The sequence below is a fragment of the Elaeis guineensis genome, chromosome 14 (genome assembly GCF_000442705.2).
Source record: "Elaeis guineensis isolate ETL-2024a chromosome 14, EG11, whole genome shotgun sequence".
NCBI lineage: Eukaryota > Viridiplantae > Streptophyta > Magnoliopsida > Arecales > Arecaceae > Elaeis > Elaeis guineensis.
In genome coordinates this window covers 63,438,542-63,459,817 of record NC_026006.2, presented here as the reverse complement: position 1 = coordinate 63,459,817, position 21,276 = coordinate 63,438,542, and positions in this window count along the sequence as shown.

Below are 21,276 nucleotides of genomic sequence, written 5' to 3'. Positions count from 1 at the left end.
TAGGTTGAGCCAACCAATTTGCATCCCTAGATCGAGGTGTTGATAGATGGGATTTGGTCATGTTTGAAAACATCCATCACTAAATCTCAAGTACTTTTGTTGGATTTAAATCCAAATAAATCTTTATACCCATATCCAATATCCAATTTAAGAGAGGTCCATTATCCAGTCAAGTTTCAAGTGAAAATCATGCATTTAACAAGTTATTGGATACACTTTTGGAATATTTTTTAGATTATTTAATTGCACATATAATATTATATTTATGAAGCACGAACAAAAAAATTGTTGATATAAATAAGATAAAAAGATATATTAACGAGCACTTATTCAACTATTACTATCGTTATGTAGGCATCCCTACGATTAAAATATATAAAAAATTAAAAAAATACTACAACAATCAAGTCCAATATAAATATTTAACCATAACAAATATGATATAAAAAACTATTATAAATTACATGGATATAAATTTGGTGGAGCACGTGGTTTTGGTTTCGCTGACCGCTGGTTTTCTTTTACATTTAACATAAAAATACATAGACACAAATGCGCGCGCGCGCGCGCGCACACATATATATATATATATATATATATATATATATATATATATATATATATATGCATTTATAGTTATACATACAGATATATATATATATATATATATAAATTTTGGTATGAATTTTTCTAAATCCAAATCCGATCCAATCAGATTTGGATCTAATTTTACTATCCAAATCCAATCTAATGGTTAATTAGATTTATTTCCCATCGTCTTTGGGCAGTTTTGTATCAAGTTAATTTATAGATCTTCACTGGCACCAGGCCATGTGGGAGAGTTTTCGAATTTTAATTTTAATAGATGATGCAACTAAAGATACTAGCCTGGTCGCAAGACTTTCAAAGTTTATTGGTCTATCAATTTTATAGTAGACTTAAATCATATTGTTATTCAGTAAAAACAAGATTGCATGAAAATATGCTTGCGTACAAGGCTTTCAACCTCTCAAGCAACTGGTAAATCCTATGTAGCAACAAAGCCCTTCGAGGCTTTGAAAAGGTTCGGAAAAAAAATAAAAAGAAACAACTTCTATCCTGTGTTTTTGCCATATCTTATTTTTCTCCTTTAGTGGGCTCCTTTTTTGGGTCCTCCGCTTTTAAATAGCTTGTGTCAAGGTGAGTGAAATGAAAAATCTTTTTGTACATTATGGGCCGCGTAAAAAATTTGATATAAAATATACCATCTTACTTGATTGATTCATATAGTCATCACTTCTCAATATACTTTTAATGTATGTAATTTTATTTTTTTATTTGAAAATTTTGAATAACAAAAATATTTTTAAAAAATTATGACATTCTGTGCCATATTATGACATCTTGCATCAAATTATGACTTTTTGCATATGGGATGTCATAATTTTTTTCATATTATAATATCTTATATCCATATTATCATAATTTTGACGCAGAATATCATAATATGCCACGGGATATCATAATTTTTTTCAAAGAAAAGAGATATTTTCATCGTTCAAAATTTTTAAACAAAAAAAAAAAACTACAGACATTACATAGGTATTAAAAAGTGGTTAGATAAAAATACTCCTCCTATATTATGACATCCTAAGTCATATTATGGCATCATGTATTCAAAAAATCATAATTTGACGCGGGATGTCATAATAGGCAGGATGTCATAATTTTCTGTGCTATATTATGATATTGTATATGCCGAAGTCATAATATGCATATAGGATGCCATGATATGGACATAAGATGTCATAATTTTTTCTAAGAGTAGGGATATTTTCATCATTCAAAATTTTCAAACGAAAAAGCAGAACTGTAGGCATTAAATATGCGTTGAAAAAAGGTGGCTACGTGGACCAATCGAATGAGGTGATGCACTCCATGTTGGATTTTCTACACCGCCTGTACTGCACAAAGAATTTCTCGGAGTGGAGTTACTGATCCAAAAAATTTGAAAATCAAATTCTACAGCCGATGTCAGATGCGACTATTCTTTTCATTTCTTTTTGAGTTTCTGATTTGACTCTAAGAGGAGAGAAACTTCAAATTTATTTTGTGTCGGGTTAAGTCAATCGACCTCCGACTTAAGTCAACTAACCCCCGACATCTGACTCAACAACAATCGACCAACTGAATATACAATTCCGACTATGCATCAGCAGACATCGACTCATGGTCAGCAAACTGATTGACACTCGGTTACTACCGACCAACAGCATAACAATCTCTGACTTAAGACCATCGGTATATCAGAACTACTAGCGATAGTCATTCGGACGTTCTATCGACATATCAAGATAACCGACATATAGTCGATCAATCTGCTCAACGTGCTGTAACCATTATGAACGATTGTCAACTACGTGTCATGGTAATTACTGAAAATTGACAACCCACTAACTCCACAATTATGACTCGATAATTTAGCGCTATAAAAAGTGGAACCATGTGCTTGACGGTTATATCAGATTCATCTATAAAAAGAGGATAAAGGAACAGTACTGGTAAGACACTTCTGACCAAAACTCTGCTATACTCGATATTCAATTTACTACTGTTCACCAATTTCCACTCTGACTTAAGCATTGGAGGGTCTCCGTCGGACACAACTCTGGTCTGTGAGGATGCTATTTTGCAGGTACTCATCATCGGCGACAGACAATATAGAGTTGGCCTCAACAGATTGGCGCGCCAAGTAGGGGGCGGTAAGAAAGTCCGCAATCAATCATGCCGAAAACCAGAGCCCAGCTTTCAATCGATTTGGTGAGGCACTCTTTCCATCGGAAAGATCCCCCTCCCCCACCTTCGATAGTAGAGCCTAGTCTTCGCATCCCGTGATCACCACCATGGATGTCCAGATCACTGCACTTGTGCAGCAGACGAATGTTTTGACGGAAGCAGTCAAAAGCCTCCAACAGCAGCAACAGCAGCCGCCGGCGGAATAACTGGTGGCACAGTCAGTGCCCTCCAAGCACAGCCGCCGTCCTCCCCGACGATCACCTTCTTCCTCCTCAGAGCAACCGTCTCGACACTCCCACCGAGACGGACAACTACTCTCGGCACTCTCACCGTGCCACCCATCACTCACGGCGTTCCTCCTCTCCTTCCTATCTTCACCGTGTTAGGAAGGGAAACGACCGCAGACGCCTTCTGCTTCTCCTTCAAATTCATCGGGAGGTTCCACCCCGGGAGTCTTCCGGCAATGGTGGTTGGATGACTTTGAATGTAAATTTTGAAAAATCGAGCATCGACTTGTCCGGCTCCAGGTGAAAGTTCAGAAATCCTCCAGCGACTACTGACTGATCGACTCAGAAGAATTTCAATATTATTGGTCCGATTTACTGGGGATGCTGTGACTGTGGAAGAGAAAATTTCTCTCACAGGAACTGAACCACTGCAGAGCACTTTTTTTTGTGACATTTATGGTTGTCCAAGTTTCTTTGGCCTATAATGCCATACTCGGACGACCTAGCCTTAATGCATTAAGCGCGGTGGTCTCAACATACCATTTATTGATCCGATTCCTGACAAGGAATGAAGTCGGAGAAATGCATGGAGACCAACAGTTAGCTCGACGCTGCTTCTTAGTCTCCACTCAAAACAATAAACCTAAAAACTCTCTATCCGTCAACAAATTGGACCAAAGAGAGAATCAAGAGAGGAGTGAACCAACTGAACAACTTATTTTCATCCCACTAAAAGAAGAAGATCTAGAAAAGATGGTCCAATTAGATCACAGCTGTCTGATCTGGAGCGACAGCAATTAATAAATTTATTAAGAATAAATGTCGATATCTTTGCTTGGTCGGCCACCGACATGCCAAGCATCTCTCTGGATGTAATAACTCACCGACTCAACATCAATCCAAATGTCAAGCCGGTGAGATAGAAGAAACGACCTTTTATCTCTGAAGACAAAAGGTCATCGACGAAGAGATCGATAAGCTTCTCGCAGCAGGCTTCATCAGAGAAGCCACTTATCCCGACTGGCTTGCCAACATGGTAATGGTAAGAAGGCCAATGAAAAATGAAGGATCTATATCGACTACATGAATTTGAATGAGATTTGTCTAAAGGACAGCTTTCCATTACCAAAAATTGACCAACTGGTTGATGCAACTTCAGACCATCGACTTTTAAGCTTCATGGATGCCTTTGCCGGATATAATCAAATTCGAATGGCATTTGAAAACATGGAACGCACAGCCTTCATAACCAATAAAGATATAGATTGTTATAAAGTGATGCCTTTTAGTTTGAAAAATACCAGAGCCACCTGCCAAACGGCTTGTCAATAAGATCTTCAAAGCACAGATCGGGTGAAATATGGAGGTATATGTAGATGACATATTTGTGAAAAGCCCCCAAGCTTCGAAGCATGTTCGGGATCTGAAAGAAGCCTTTAGCATATTTCGACGATTTCAGATGAAGTTGAATCCGACTAAGTGTGCATTCGGGGTGAATTCTGAAAAATTCTTTGGATTTCTTATGTCACAACGAAGAATAGAGGCTAATTCTAAGAAGATAAAAACTATCATCAACATGAAGCACCCGAGCTCCAAAAAGGAGTACAGTAACTTAATGGAAGAGTCACCTCGCTCAGTCGATTTATTTCTAGGTCGACTGAAAGATGTTTGCCTTTCTTCAAGACTTTGCGGCAAACGAAGAACTTTTTATGGTCGGATGAATGCCAACAGTCCTTCGAAGACTTAAAAAAGTACTTGACTTCTCCGTCTCTACTCACAAAACCAAAAGTCGGAGAAACACTGTATTGCTCCTTGAATTGATTTTGATGATTACAAAGCATTTGAGGGGGTTACTAATGATTTTGGATTAGAAAAAGATTTATTATACTTTAGGAGCAAAATCAAAATTTTACCAAGTTCTGATTCGGAAGCTTCAAGAGTAAGAACACAAGATTTGTAATCTATTGAAGGTAATTTTAATATTTTTGAATATATATTTTGAAAGAAAATCATGTTTATATATTTGAGTCGACCTCATGAGTCGACTCATGGTAAAAGGGGCTGAACGGCATGCTGAATTCTTTGGCTGGCACACTCTGTGAGTCAACCCCTGAGCATGAGTCGATCCTATGAGTCGACCTCTGCTGCTGTGTAGGCTAAAATTACAGAATAGTCATTTTCTGTTCTGTGCCACAGAAGTCGACCCCATGAGTCGACTCATGAGCATGAGTCGACCCTATGAGTCGACCCCTGTGACGAAAAAATTCTGCAACGACAAGTTTTCAGCTCATTTTGACTGTATTTAATGCCCATTTAATGTACTCCAACGGCTCTATTTCAGTCCAGATTACTCTCCACCATTATTTGAAGTTATAAAAGGCACTTAAAGGAGGGAATCAATAAGATTTTTGAAAAGATTCTTCAAACATTCATTTTCAACCCCAAGCAAGAGCCCTCTTGAAGTTAAAGAATCTTTTATTTCAAATTCACCAACCCCTCAAGAGCTCATTCAAGTCTTCAACCATCTTGAGAAAAATCAGAAAAGCTTGCTTCTCTTTGTGTAAAGTATATTTAAAGCTTTATTCGCTCATTAAAAGAGCTACATCTGTATTTCTGTGTGACTAACTGCTATACTCTATTTTGTGTTGATATTTTTTACTTTGGAAGGATTTCAAAACATGGAAAGATTGATCTGAACTTTGAATCGGATTGTATTGGGTTAGCTTATACCTGAAAAATAAGTGTTCTAGCTTGGAATAACTAGAGTCGGAGATTTCGACGTTGTATTCGAATTGAATACGGTTTAGTGGATTTGAATTCTCAAGTAGGAGCTTGGAGAGTGGACGTAGGTGCAAGGTTGGCACCGAACCACTATAAATCTTTTTATTTGTGTTGTGCTTACTTACTCTCCTTTTAAATTTTCTTATCTTCTTGCATTCTTGCATCCAGCTTCTACACCTTGCATAAATTTTACTCTCCACATTTATCCTGCTTATTGTTATAAAATTCTCATAGTTGTAAATTAACTTCAAATTTTTAGAAACCCAATTCATCCTCCCTCTTGGGTTGCACAGCTAGACAACAAGTGGTATCAGAGCTCGATGCTCTAGCTCTACTTTGATTTAACTATCAAAGAGTTAAAGATCTATGACAACTCAAGTTGGTACTTCATTAGCTGAGAGGCAGTCTACAAACCGACCTCCACTTTTCAATGGGTCAAATTATACCTATTGAAAAGCTCGGATGAAAATCTTTATTCAAGCACTTGACTATGATATGTGGAGTATCATAGTAAATAGACCACACACACCCACTAAAATAATTGATGGTGTGGAATCAACCAAATCTGAAAAAAAAGAGAATGAAGTTGATAAGAAAATGGCTCAAATAAATGTTAAAGCCATGAATATTTTATATTGTGCTCTAGATGCTAATGAATTTAATCGTATTTCAACATGCATGTCAGCTAAAAAAATATGGGATAGATTAGAAGTAACTCATGAAGAAACTAATCAAGTGAAGGAATCAAAAATCAACATGCTTGTGCATAAATATGAACTTTTCAAAATGAAGCATGATGAATCAATAACTGAGATGTTTACTCATTTTACTGATATTATTAATGGTCTAAAAAGTCTTGGTAAGTCTTATTCTAACAGTGATCTCGTAAGAAAGATTCTTAGGTCTTTACCAAAGACTTGGGAGGCCAAAGTGACCGCAATCCAAGAAGCCAAAGATCTAAATATCTTATCCTTGGAGGAGCTTCTAGGATCACTGATGACTTATGAGCTAAGCATGAAACAACACCAAGAAAAAAATATCAAAAAGAAGAGGATAATCATCCTCAAATCCACTGCTCAACCTGATGAAGAATCCGATGATACAGAAAATTAAGAGCAGGATGAAGAAATGACCCTCATTACTAGAAGATTTAAGAAGTTTTTGAAGAAAAAAAGACAAAGAATGAGGAAGAGGCCACCTACAAAAGGGGAACATAGCAAAGAGAAGGATAAAAAGCAATGTCTTATTTGTTATGAATGCAAAAAATCGGGACACTTTAAGTCTGAATGCCTACAACTGAAGAAGAGTCTCAAGAAGTACAAGAAAAAGGTCATAATGGCTACATGGAGTAGAAGTAATGAGTCAGGTTTCAAAGAAGAAGACTCAAATGAACAAGCCAGCTTATGCCTTATGGCACATGAAAATGAGGTAAATACTGAAACTCCTATTGACTTTACCTTTGAAGAACTTAATGAAGTATTTTATGACCTAATTGATGAAATAAAGAAGCTAGGGGTAAAGAACAAAGAATTAAAATCAAATAATCAATCTTTACTAAAAAAAAATGAGAGTATTTCAAATAAAAAATCAATCATGTCTCAAAAAAATCTGAACTTAAAAAAATGAGATTGTCAAGTTAAAATCAATGGTTGAAAAGTTTACTTTAAGTTCAAATAAACTTCACATGATACTTGACAATCAAAAGGCCATTTATGATAAAGTCGGTCTTAGATATAACCCTTTAAAGAAATAAAAATTTTTGAAAAATATCTTTATAAACTCATCATACAACAAGTTTTCAAATATAACTTGCTTTAAATGTGGTAGAACAGGACACAAATCCTATTCATATTTTTCTAACAAATCTAAAAATTTCAATGTAAAAAAAATATGGGTTCCAAAAGGAATCATTATGGCTAACCAAAAAGGACCCAAGAAAATTTGGGTATCTAAAGTTAAAACTTGATTCTTGTGTATAGGTATGTCTTGCATCCCAAGGAGCAAACCGGAGATGGTATCTTGATAGCAGGTGCTCAAGATACATAACTGGTGATGAATCCCAATTCATCATACTTGATGTTAAAAATTGAGGGATAATCACCTTTGGAGACAATGGCAAAGGAAAGATCACCGGTATAGGTAATATTGGTATCACTCCCTCCAAGTATATTAAAAATATTTTATTAGTAGATGGTTTAAAACATAATTTATTAAGCATCAGTCAATTTTGTGATAAAAGATACAAAGTCATTTTTGAATTTTCAGTTTGCACTGTAACTAGTCCTATTAATCAAGGCATTAAATTTGTTGGGCATAGACATGATAATATTTATATGGTATATTTAAATGATCTTTTCAAAATAAACATGCAATGCCTAGTAACCTTGAATGTCAAGATTAATGAGACTAGTTGGCTTTGGCATTGTAGGCTTGCACATATTAGCATACATTCACTCTCAAAACTTATTAAAAAAGAATTAGTTATCGGCTTACCTAAATTGAATTTTGAAAAAAATAGAATTTGTGATGCATGCCAAATGGATAAACAAACACGAGTCTCATTCAAATCTAAAAATATTGTTTCAACTTCTAGGCCATTAGAACTATTGTACATGGATTTATTTGGACTTACTAGAACTACTAGTCTAAGTGGAAAATGATATGGTTTTGTGATTATTGATGATTTCTCTCGTTTTATATGGATCTTCTTCTTAGCACATAAGGATGAAACTTTTCATATTTTTTCAAAATTTTTTCGAAAAGTCACAAATAAAAAAAAAATTCAATTCAAAATATTCGAAGTGATCATGGAATCGAATTTGAAAATCAAGATTTTAAAAAGTTTTATGATAAAAAAGGTATTGACCATAATTTTTCAGCACCTAGGACACCCCAACAAAATGGGGTAGTAGAAAGGAAAAATAGAACTCTTGAAGAAATGGTCCGTACCATGCTATGTGAAAGCAACCTTCCAAGATATTTTTAGACGGAAGTAATTAACACGGCATGTTACATATTAAATCATGCTTTATTTAGATCAATTTTAAAAAAAAACTCCTTATGAGCTTTGGAAAGAAAGAAAACTAAATATTGCATATTTTCATATTTTTGATTGTCGATGTTTTGTTTTGAACAATGGTAAAGAAAGACTAGAAAAATTTGATGCAAAATTTGATGAAACGATTTTTCTTGGTTACTCTTCTTCTAGCAAAGCTTTTAGAGTTTTCAACAAAAGAACTTTAATAGCAGAGGAGTCAATACATGTTATTTTTGATGAAACTAACGATTTTCCTTCAAAGAAGAATGAAGGTATTGATGATGCAGATCCTCTTATAGAAGGGATGAAAGAGATCACTCTAAAAGACTCAACCATTCAAGATGATGAAGAACGTGAAGACAAACAGGATGAGAAAGGTGAAGAACAATAAGAACAACCTTTAGGTATAAATGATCTATCCAAAAAATGGAGGTATGATCATAATTACTTCAAGAAACTAATCATTGGTGATCCTACACATGGTGTAAGAACTCGCTTTTCACTTAGAGATATATTCAATTATTTTGCTTTCGTCTCTCATCTTGAACCTAAAACCATAGATGAAGCTGAAAAAGATTATAATTGGATAAATGCAATGCAAGAAGAACTTAATCAATTTGAAAGAAATAATGTATGGACTTTAGTTTTAAGACCTAAAAATTATTCAATAATTGGCACAAAATGGATATATAGGAATAAATTGGATGAACATGAAAATGTGATAAGAAATAAAGTGAAATTAGTTGCAAAAGGTTATAATCAAGAAGAAAAAATTGATTTTAATGAGATCTTTGCACCTATTGCTAGATTAGAAGTAATTAGATTTCTACTTGCATATGCTTGCTTTATGAATTTTAAGTTATTCCAAATGGATGTCAAAAGTATTTTTCTAAATGGATATATTGCTGAAGAAGTTTATGTAGAACAACCTCCAGGTTTTGAAAATCATGCTTTTCTTAATCATATTTTTAAATTAAACAAAGTATTATATGGTTTGAAACTAGCACCTAGGGCTTGGTATGAAAGGCTAAGCAAATTTCTGCTTAATAATGATTTTTCAAGAGGAAATGTAGACACAACCCTTTTCATTAAAAGAAATCAAAATGATATATTAGTTATACAAATATATGTTGATGATATTATTTTTGGGTCTACTAATGAAACTCTTTGTCAAGATTTTGCTAAGCTCATGTAGGGGGAGTTCGAGATGAGCATGATGAGAGAACTTATATTCTTCCTCGGACTCCAAATCAAACAAACAAAGGAAGGAATCTCCATCATCCAAAGCAAGTACACAAGAGAACTACTCAAAAGATTTGGAATGAAGAACTCTAAAGCAATTGGTACACCTATGAGCCCATCATTTAAACTTGACAAGGATGAAGGAGGTAAAAATGTAGACTTAAAATTTTATAGAGGCATGATTGGTTCTCTATTGTATTTAACTGCTAGTAGATCAGATATTATGTTTAGTGTTTGTCTTTGTGCTCGCTTTCAATCAAATCCGAAAGAATCTCACTTGAATGCAGTTAAAGAATCCTTAGATATTTAAATGGTACATAAACTCTAGGACTATGGTATTCTAAGGACTCATCAATTGACTTGATAAGATATTCAGATGTCGATTTTGTTGGATGTAGATTAGATAGAAAAAATACTAGTGAAACTTGCTAATTTCTTGGAGTTAACTTAATCTCTTGATTTAGCAAGAAGCAAAACTCGGTAGCACTGTCTACGACCGAGGCTGAATACATTGCAGTCGGAAGTTGTTGTGCTCAAATCTTATGGATTAAGCAATAACTTGAAGACTTTGGCATCAAACTCAATGAAACTCTCATAAGATGTGATAACACTAGTGCTATAAATCTAACTAAAAATCCAATTCAGCATTCTATATCAAAACATATTGAAATTAGACATCATTTCATAAGAGAACATATCCAAAATAAAGAAATAATTCTTGACTATGTTTATACTGAAAAATAATTGGCTGACATCTTTACCAAGACCTTAAGTGAAGATAGATTTTATGAAATTAGGAGAAAACTAGGAATCCTTGATCCATCAGCTTAAGTATCTCTCTGATTCCAAATTTTTAATGCCAAAAATTCATTGAACCAAATCTATTGAGCTCAATTCTCATTTTTCTTAAGAGCTCAAAAGCTCAAAACTATCATTCACATGATCAATACTTGGATAAATATTCTTTTCTCAGAGTTTCAAATTTTTTTGAAATTGTTCCATCCTTCTTTTGAATTTTTCTGTGCCATGAGTCGACCCCCAGGGTCGATCCTAGGGTAATCTTGCAATTTTGTCAAAATCCTTCGGACGCTCTCTTCTTATTGAAATTTTTTTCTTGAGCCGACTCAACCCTTTGTCTTCTTCCTCCCACCGAACCAAAAGCTCTCCATCTCTTCTCTCTCAAATCAAAGATTTCTCTCAAATATCTCCTCCCATCAATTTTCACTCCTTAAATCACCCGTTAAGGAACCAACTTCCTCTCCTCTCCCTTCCTCATTTGGGACGGTTCGAGCTTGCCCTAGAATCATCCCCTCTTCTCCAAATCGATGATTTAACTCCTCAAATTCTTGCCTTTTTCTTTCCAAAATTCTTTCCTCTCTGCCTCACATTTAGTCTCCTAAGCTTCTTTCAAGTCTCTCTTGACCTAATGGCTCCCAAAACGAAGCTACCACAAAGAAGAAAATCCGTTCACGGGTTGGAAGACAGTGTGCGCAGAAAGAGATTAGCAACCGAGCCCTCTCCTGCTCCAATCCCTACTCCAAGTCCTGCTTCAACTTTCACTCAGTCCCCAATCAGCCCAAGCAAGGTACCTCTATCTGACCGAAAAGTAAAACTCGAAAAAAATATTGATTTCAAGTTTTTTGAAAAAGAAGGATTCACTATTGGATCGAAGATTAAGTATAAAGGATGAAAATTTTACTGCTCTTTAAAAGAAAATACTTATGTCGATCTAGTCAGAAAATTTTACTTAAATTTGAGCTATAGCAATGGAACAGTGAAATCTACAGTAAAAGGTATTGATGTTATCCTTGATCCAGTACATTTGGGACAGATACTGTATTTGCCTTGTGAAGGCTATACCAATATAGAGCTCTCTATTAAAGAAGAAGGAATTAATATTATCTTAGGGAGAACCTATACTGGAAGTCTAAATAAATTGGAAACAAAGATTCTTTCTATTGAGATGAGACTGTTACATCACTTGGTAACCAAACTGTTTGTCCCTATGAGTGGTAGACATGACCTTCTATCTGATAGGGATATTTGCATTATGTACCATGTGATCACCCAAACCCCCTGAACCTTCCAGCATTGATGTTTGAGACCATGAGAGAAACCCTGAACAGGTCCAAAGCTCATTTGCCTTTTGGTATGGCACTCATCTTAGTTTTTAGAAGGTTCGAAATTAGTTTTGAGGGAGAGGCAGTTGTTAGACTATCTCATTCCGACACCATCAACCGCCACACACTGCATCGCATGAGTTTTTTTAAGACTGATGGCGGTTGGACAAAGGGTGTTGTGGAGAGAGCGGAGGATAGAACGGAGGATAGAGCAGAGGAGGAGGGACCATCTTCATCTTTTCGTGATCACAGAGCATCCCCAGATATTCAGTTCATATCTGATCATGAGGTTGGTCCTTCAGAGTCTGTGAGGAGGCATGCTTCAGTTTCACAGTCAGAGAGTAGGGCACATCCTTCAGAGTTCAGACTAGCAGATGATCAGATTGAGATGATGTCCCAACGTGTTGCCTCTATTCTATCTCAGCAGTTTGCCACTTCAGTCTTTGCTCAGAGATCGACATCCCAGGGTGACTCAGATCAGACTCTGATTTCTCATATTTTTTTTGTTTTTCAGATGCTTACTAATCAGTCGGTATGCATTGAGCAGCTTGAGGGATGTATTTTGAGATTGACAGGCAGAGTATTAGACTTTCAGGGGCAAGTATTAGTTTTAGCCCATCTCCAGCCGCATGAGGATATCACAGAGGTCTCAGACCTAACTGCAGAGGCGGCTAGACTTCGAGGAGTCTTAGAGAGTGATTTTGATTTTTTGAGGAGAGAGATCAGGGGCTCCAGTGAGAACGCTTTCACTCAGTTCAGTACCCTGATGCAGTCTGTATCGAGAGCCTTGGATCCTTTGGACACCATCAGACTTTCTCTTATAGCACAGTCCATAACTTCTCAGGCTCCAGGATCCTCTCACTCCTTTACTCATGCTGGTATCTATATCCGTGGCCGAGGCAGATACGATCGAGATCGTGTCCGTGGACTTGATCCTACATCTCCTCATCTTATCTCTGATTCTTCAGATTCTGATCCCTCTAGCCATGACATCTATTAGATCTAGATTAGTTTATCTCCTATGTCTAGGATCTATCTTATAGGCCTTATATTTGTTGGCTAATTAACTCTTGGATAGTTTCTATCCATGACTTTTATATTTTGAGTTGACTCATGTGTATTGGGACACCTTTTGTATTCAGTCATTTTTGAATATATATATATATATATATATATATATATATATATATATATATATATATATATATATATGTGTGTGTGTGTGTGTGTGTGTGTGTGTGTGTGCGTGCGCGCGCGCGCGCTTTGACTTTCAATGAATGTCTATGAATGTGATCAAATTGAATTGTTTTAATTATGAGATATGAAAAATAACTCATATTAGTATTGAGAAATACTATGAATTGCAATATCTTCTAGATGAGCAAGTTGATATATCCTTTATGTTTGCTATATTGAGGGGGAGTAGAGAAATAAGCAATCAAAGAAGGGTGCTAAAGAAGTAAAATATAGTATCAAAAAGGGAGAGTAAAGAAAATATATCTTTTTTATCATCTTTCTTTTCTTTTCTCTATCTTTAAAATCTCTTAAGATCTTAATTGATGCTATCAAAAAGAAGGAGTAAAAAAAATTTATCCTTTCAAGATCCCTTAAAAGGAGGAGTAGAGAATCTTAATTGATGCTGTCAAAAAGAGAAAGTAGAGAATCAAAATTGAATTTGAGCAATAAGCAATAAAGAAATGAGCAATAAGCAATAAAGAAATTAGTAATAAGCAAAATTGTTAAGCAAATGTGTCAAAGAACCAAAATCGTCAGCTCTTTTTTTATCTAATTTTCAAAGCAAATGAACTTATAAGCAAATTTCAAATTGATCTTCAAACTGCTTATGATGCATTTTATTCAAATACTTGACTATGATATTGAAGTGATGCATCTTCATAAATTTGAAATTCATGTTCAATATTTTATATATGCTTTTACTCAAGTATTTTATCATCATCAAAAAGGGAGAGATTGTTGCTCCTTGAATTGATTTTGATGATTACAAAGCATTTGAGGGGGTCACTAATGATTTTGGCTTGAAATAATTTTGAACCAATAGGTGAATGTTCGTCTTCTATCAACCATCGATCGTACACCGATTTTCACTGTAAAAGCCAAACTACTTACCATATTTCAACTCAAAATTTATCTTGATTTTCTACTGTAAAAATCGACATTAATCATACCGGCTTTCACTGTAAAAGCTATAGTACCAACTATGTGATGTGTACCATCATGAAGAAAAAGATGATCAGATGCCATATGCAGATCCAAGAGCCAAATTGATAAGTTTGCTCATGTGCGTAGAAGCATGATGTGGTGCGAATCAAACTTGACAGAAATTTGAAAGAAATTATTGCTTGGAAAAGGATCGAGTTTAGAAGGTTGTTTTATTTTTTTTCTACTTTATTATTTAGTAGCTATCATTATTTTCTTTATAGCTAAATGCAGCCTTAATAGCAAGATGCAGCCACCATGATTTTCAGCCACCATCATTTTTATTGTAGCAAGATGCAGTCTTAATAGCAAGATACAGCCACCATCATTTTCATAGTAGCAAAATGCAGCCACCATCATTTTCATAGTAGCAAAATTTTGTTATTTCCATCTATTTACTGAATTTGCCTTATGTTCCCTCTCATATCTATATAAAAGAAGGCGATCTATGTATTCAATTCAGACTTCAATGAATGAAAATAAGTATTACTGAATTCTCTCATCTAACCCCTATGTGTTAGTGACGAGTTATAAACGCTAGAACTTATCACTCACGTTCTCTTTTTCTTGAGTATGGCATTCTACCTCTTTGTGATCTGATTATGGTGATTTTCTTATCAATCAAGTTTTAAAGATTTTTTTTTTATTTTTTGCACTCCAATATTTATCCTTACCTATACAAGATAGTTATTCAGGTCTGAGCACGTCAGTTTGGTATCAGAGCCTGAGGGAGTATTTGACATCCAAATCATGTCTGGAGGAGACGAGATTCTTGTTATTCCTAGAAGCATAAGTCTGGAACAAGCTCAGATTATGGGGCTCCAACGGTATCAAGAAGAGATGATGGAGCAACTCAATCGCCTAACACAAGCATTTGAGCGGTTGGCAATACTTTTTCTACCACCACAGCGGCGTGGCCATCCAGCACCACGACGAGCTGATCACGATGATGAAGAGGAGTATGACGAACTCGATGATGATGATGGTGTGGAGGAACACCCATGGCAAAGGCGACAGCAAAAGAGTTCAGAAAACAATATTAAGATGAGGATCCCATCCTTTAAAGGAAACAGCTCACCCGAAAAATATCTGAAATGGATGTAACGTGGGGAGAAGATCTTTAAATGTCAAGACTATTCTAAGGTAAAAAAATATAAATTTGCTACCCTTGAATTCACTAATTATGCTAATCTTTAGTTGAAGGATGTGAAAGCTCAGTGTAGGAGGGATGGAGAAGAGGAGATCCGGAGCTGGAGGCTTATGAAGCGGATCATGGAGAAACGATTTGTCCCTCAATATTATAAGCAGGAGCTGTATATTAAGTTACAAAGCTTGAAACAAGGGGGTATGTGTGTTAAGGATTATGTCAAAAAATTTGAGATACTGATGATGAGGTACGATTTGCAAGAACCTCAAGAATAGACCATTGCAAGGTTCTTAGGAGGTTTGAACAAGGAGATTGCTGATACAATTAAGTTGCAATCTTATGTGTTTCTTGACGATGTGATTAAACTTGCTGTTAAGGTGGAGAGACAGCACAAGCATGGTGCAAATAAGCTGAGTAAAACCACCAACTCATCTTCCTTATCACCATGGTCCGTCCTTAAGGTGGTTCCAAAACAAATAGAAAAGAATGATTCCAGCAAGCAACCATAGATGCAGCCAAAGAAAAAGAGAAGGTCGGGAATTCGCAGCCTCTCAAGCGAAGCCGAGATATCAAGTATTTCAAGTGTCTTGATTACGATCATATAGTCTCTAAATGTCCAAACAAGAGGGTGATGTTCATTTGAGAGTCACAAGAGAAAATTAAAAGTGAAGATGAGGCTATTTTGGAAGAGGTGGAAGAAGATTATGTGAAGTTTGCAGATAAAGGAGAGCTGTTGGTTATTTACCGCAACCTGAACTTACAGACCAAAGTGGATGATGAGCAGTGCAAAAATATCTTTCATACCAGATGCACCATCCATGATAAGGTATGTGGTGTTATCATTGATGGGGGTAGCTGTACCAATGTGGCTTCCACTACTTTGGTGAAAAAACTTAACCTGGTGATCATTAAGTATCTCCATCCTTATAGATTGCAATGGCTTACTGACGATGGTGATGTGAAAGTTACAAAGCAGATTGTAGTACCTTTCTCTATTGGCAAGTCTAACAAGGATGAGGTTGTTTGTGATGTGGTTCCTATGAAAGCCATCCATCTTCTTTTGGGAAGGCTTTGGCAGTACGATCAGAGGGCTATTCATGACAGCTTCAAAAATACCTATTCATTTATCAATGATGGAAAGAATATAGTGTTGGCACCACTTAACCCACAACAGATCCAGAAGGATCAGCTTGTGATCGAGAAGGACAAAAAAGAGAACCTGTTTGCCAACAAGGGGGAAGTGAAGTGAGTTTTGACTAACCATGAAGTTATTTTTATTCTTGTAGCCAAGCAGGTTCCAGGTGAAGAAGTCTCTCTTCCGCCACAAATGAAGGAGATCTTGGAGAAATTTATAAATGTATTCTCGAAAGAATTACCAAAAGGATTGTCACTAATCAGAGAGATCGAGCATCAGATTGATCTCATTCCAAGATCTGTCTTACCAAATAGACCAGTCTATAGATGCAATCCTAAGGAAGCCAAAGAGTTGCAATGACAAATTGTGGATCTTTTGAAGAAGGGGTATGTGAAGGAGTCTATGAGCCCATGTTCAGTACTAGCTCTGTTGGTACCAAAGAAGGATGGATCTATGCGAATGTGTACGGATAGTAGGGCGATAAACAAGATCACAGTAAAATATTGCTATCCAATCTCGCGACTGGACGATATGCTTGATGAGTTGTATGGAGCTAAGGTCTCCTCAAAAATAGATCTTAGGAGCGGATACCATCAGATTCACATGAAGGAAGGTGATGAATGGAAGACCGCATTCAAGACCAAGTTTGGATTGTACGAGTGGAGGGTCATGCCATTTGGCTTGTCTAACGTGCCTAGCACATTCATGAGATTGATGAATCATGTGCTAAGTAAGTTTATTGATGATTTTGTGGTTGTATATTTTGATGATATTCTGGTTTTTAACAGAAATTAGAAAGAGCATATGGAGCACCTCATGAGGATTTTTGAGGTTCTGCGACAAGAGAAGCTATATGACAACTTCAAAAAGTATCATTTTTGTCAAGATCACATAGTCTTTCTTGGCTACGTTGTGTCGCAACATGGAGTGAAAGTTGATGAGGAAAAAGTGAAAGTGATCAAGGAGTGGTTTGTTCCAACCAATGTATCTGAAGTGAAGAGTTTTCATGGCCTAGCATCCTTTTATCGGAGGTTTGTGATGAACTTCAGCACTATTCTTGCTTCTATCACTGAATGCATCAAGAAGAGAGGAGAATTCAAGTGGACTGAAGCACCCCAAAAGAGCTTTGAGTTGATCAAGGAGAAATTGAGTTCAGCACCCATTGTAGCTTTATCCAATTTTTTTAAAGCTTTTGAGGTAGAATGTGATGCCTCCGATGTGGACATTGGGGCTGTTCTGATGCAAGAAGGACGTCCCATGGCATATTTCAGTGAGAAACTGAATAGTGCGAGCTTGAGCTACTCTGTCTATGACAAGAAGTTCTATGCTCTGATTCAGACTTTGGAGACTTGGCAACATTATTTATTGTCAAGAGAGTTTGTCATCCATACTGATCATGAGTCCTTAAAGCACTTGAAAAAATAAAGCATGTTGAATCGTAAACATGCCAAGTGGGTGGAGTTCTTAGAAACCTTCCCTTATATGATCAAATATAAAAAAAGAAATGTCAATATCGTGGCTGATGCACTTTTCAGGAGGTATGCTTTGATTTCATTGCTTAGTGCTAAACTAATGAGATTTGAGCTGATTATAGGTCAATACAAGGGCGACCCAAATTTTGCAAGCATTTATGAGGAGTGCAAGAAAGGAGCTGTAAACGGCTACTACAAGCATGACGGATACTTGTTTAAGTTAAGCCGGCTGTGCATTCCTAGCAATTCCATTCAAGAGCTTTTGGTAAGAGAAGCTCATGGTGACGGATTGGCGAGTCATTTTGGAGAGAAGAAAATATTGGAGATGGTGAAAGAGCACTTCTATTGACCAGTCATGATTCATGATGTGCATCACGTCATTAAGAGATGCGTCACCTGCAAGAAGGCGAAGAGCAAAGAGACTTCACAAGAGTTGTATATGCCGCTACCTGTACCAAATCAACCATGAATAGATTTGAGTATAGACTTTGTACTTGGGCTGTCAAGAACACAAAGAGGGAAGGATTCGGTTATGGTGGTTGTGGATTGATTCTCAAAAATGTTTAATTTTGTGCAATGCCACAAAATCGATGATGCTTCACATGTTGCAGATTTATTTTTCAAGAAGATAGTGCATCTGCATGGTGTACTAAAGAGTATTGTGTCTGATCGAGATGTCAAGTTTTTGAGTTACTTTTGGAAGATCTTGTGGAAGAAGTTTGGTACTAGATTGCTCTTCAGCATGACTTGCCACCCACAAACTAATGGTCAAATTGAAATGATAAATCGTACCATTTTTTCTTTGTTTCGTACTGTTGTTAACAAGAATCTGAAGAATTGAGATGAGTGTTTGGCTTATGTTGAGTTTGCTTACAATCGTAGTATTCATAATGCTACTAAGCATTCTCCTTTTGAGATGGTTTATGGGTTCAATCCTATCACCCCACTTGATTTGGCACTACTTCCAATCAGCGAAAGAGTTTGAATAGATAGGAAGAAGAAAGCTGAGTTGGTTAAGTCCATGCATAAGAGCATCAAAGAGCAGATTGAGAGGAAGAATGCAGCTTATGCGAAGGCAGCCAATAAAGGAAGAAAACAAGTTCACTTTGCTCCAGGTGATCTTGTTTGGATACATCTTCGCAAAAAAATGATTTTCAAGTCAAAAAAAATCTAAGCTCATGCCGCGTGCTGATGGTCCATTCCGAGAAAGTGAATAACAATGCTTATAAGATTGAATTGCCTGGTGACTGCAATGTGTCCACTACATTCAATGTTCGAGATCTTTCTCCTTACTTTGAGGATAGTTTGGATGATGGGGATGACTTGGATTTGACGGCAAATCCTATTCAACAAGAGAAAAATGATATGCACCATCATGAAGAAAGAGATGATCAGATACCATATGCGGATCCAAGAGCCAAATTGATGAGTTTGCTCACGTGCATAGAAACATGATGTGGTGCGAATCAGACTTGGTAGAAATTTGAAAAAAATTATTGCTTGAAAAAGATCAAGTTTAGAAAGTTGTTTTATTTTTTTCTACTTCATCATTTAGTAGCTATCATCATTTTCTTTGTAGCTAGATGCAGCCTTAATAGCAAGAAGCAGCCACCATGATTTTCAGCCACTATCATTTTCATAGTAGCAAGATACAGCCTTAATAGTAAGATGCAGCCACCATCATTTTCATAATAGCATGATGCAGCCACCATCATTTCTATAGTAGCAAGATGCAGTCACCATCATTTTCATAGTAGTAAAATTCTGTTATTCTCTTCTATTTACTGAATTTGCCTTATATTCTCTCTTATATCTATATAAAGGAAGGCAATCTATATATTCAATTAAGACTTCAAATGAAAATGAGTGTTGCTGAATTCTCTTATCTAACCCCTGTGTGTTAGTGGCGAGTTATAAACTTTAGAACTTATCACTTACATTTTTTTTTCTTGAGTGTGGCATTCTACCTCTTTGTGATCTAATTGTAGCGATTTTTTTATCAATCAGATTTTAAAGATTTTTTTTTATTTCTTGTGCTCCAACCTTTATCCTTACCTGCACAAGATAGTTATTCAGGCTTGGGCACGTTACTATGTCTCGATATTAAATATACCTCAGCTTTTCATTGTAAAAGCCGATCATAGTCGAAAGACTATCATACCGACTTAGTCCTAACTAAGCGAGATATTATGCCAATACGACCAAGGTCGGATTGAAATTATACCGACTTGACTACAGCCAATCGAAAGATTTTCGGCTTGCCATCGATTATCAAATGACTTGACGTACAAATCTGACTAAACGTCAGACCCAGGGTATTCGACTTATTATCATTTATCTTAATTCTTAAAGTACATCAAAATAACTACATGACTAATAAATGATTCTACAAATTTTTATCGAACATTCGTTTCATCGATTAATGTTCGATAGCTAAATAACTACTTACATTGCAGACAAATAAAATAAAGTTTGAACTTGAAAATTTTTTTTTCATTCATTATAAAGAGAAGATTACAAAATTGGACCAAAGTCTGATTATAAGTGTTTGATTACAAAAAGAAAAACAAAGATACACCGATCATCAGTCGCTGCCTTCATCTCTTTTCTCTGGAGTAGCTTCAGAGACTTGGACGACTTCTGGTGCTGTCGGTGTCCTTCCTTCAGCCGACACTGCATCTTCTTCAGTAGCTTCATCTTCCGACCCTGGAGGTACGATGTTGCTCAAGTCGAGATTCGGATATAATTTTTCGACTGCATCTAGACCATCTTCATACCCAGCGCAGTAAGAGACGAATCCGTCTTCGAGGATCTCTTTCTTGAATTCTGCTGAATCCTTGAAGTCCTCGATTGCTCGACTTAACGGCTCGCTCGCCGACTCTGCTTCCACTTTCGCCAGCTTAGTATCGACTCGTGCCAACTCAGCATCGGCTCGTACGGAAGATGACTCTTCTTCGGCCAATGCCAACCTTTCAAGGCTGGCCTGATGTCGTCCACATTCGGTTCGAGTTCGGCTATGCATCCATCTCATTCCCATCGAAGTCGGTGAATGGAGTGTTTCTTGCTTTTGACCTTCAACTTAAGAGCTGAAGTATTTTGACGAGCTGACTCCAGTTCGGCTCT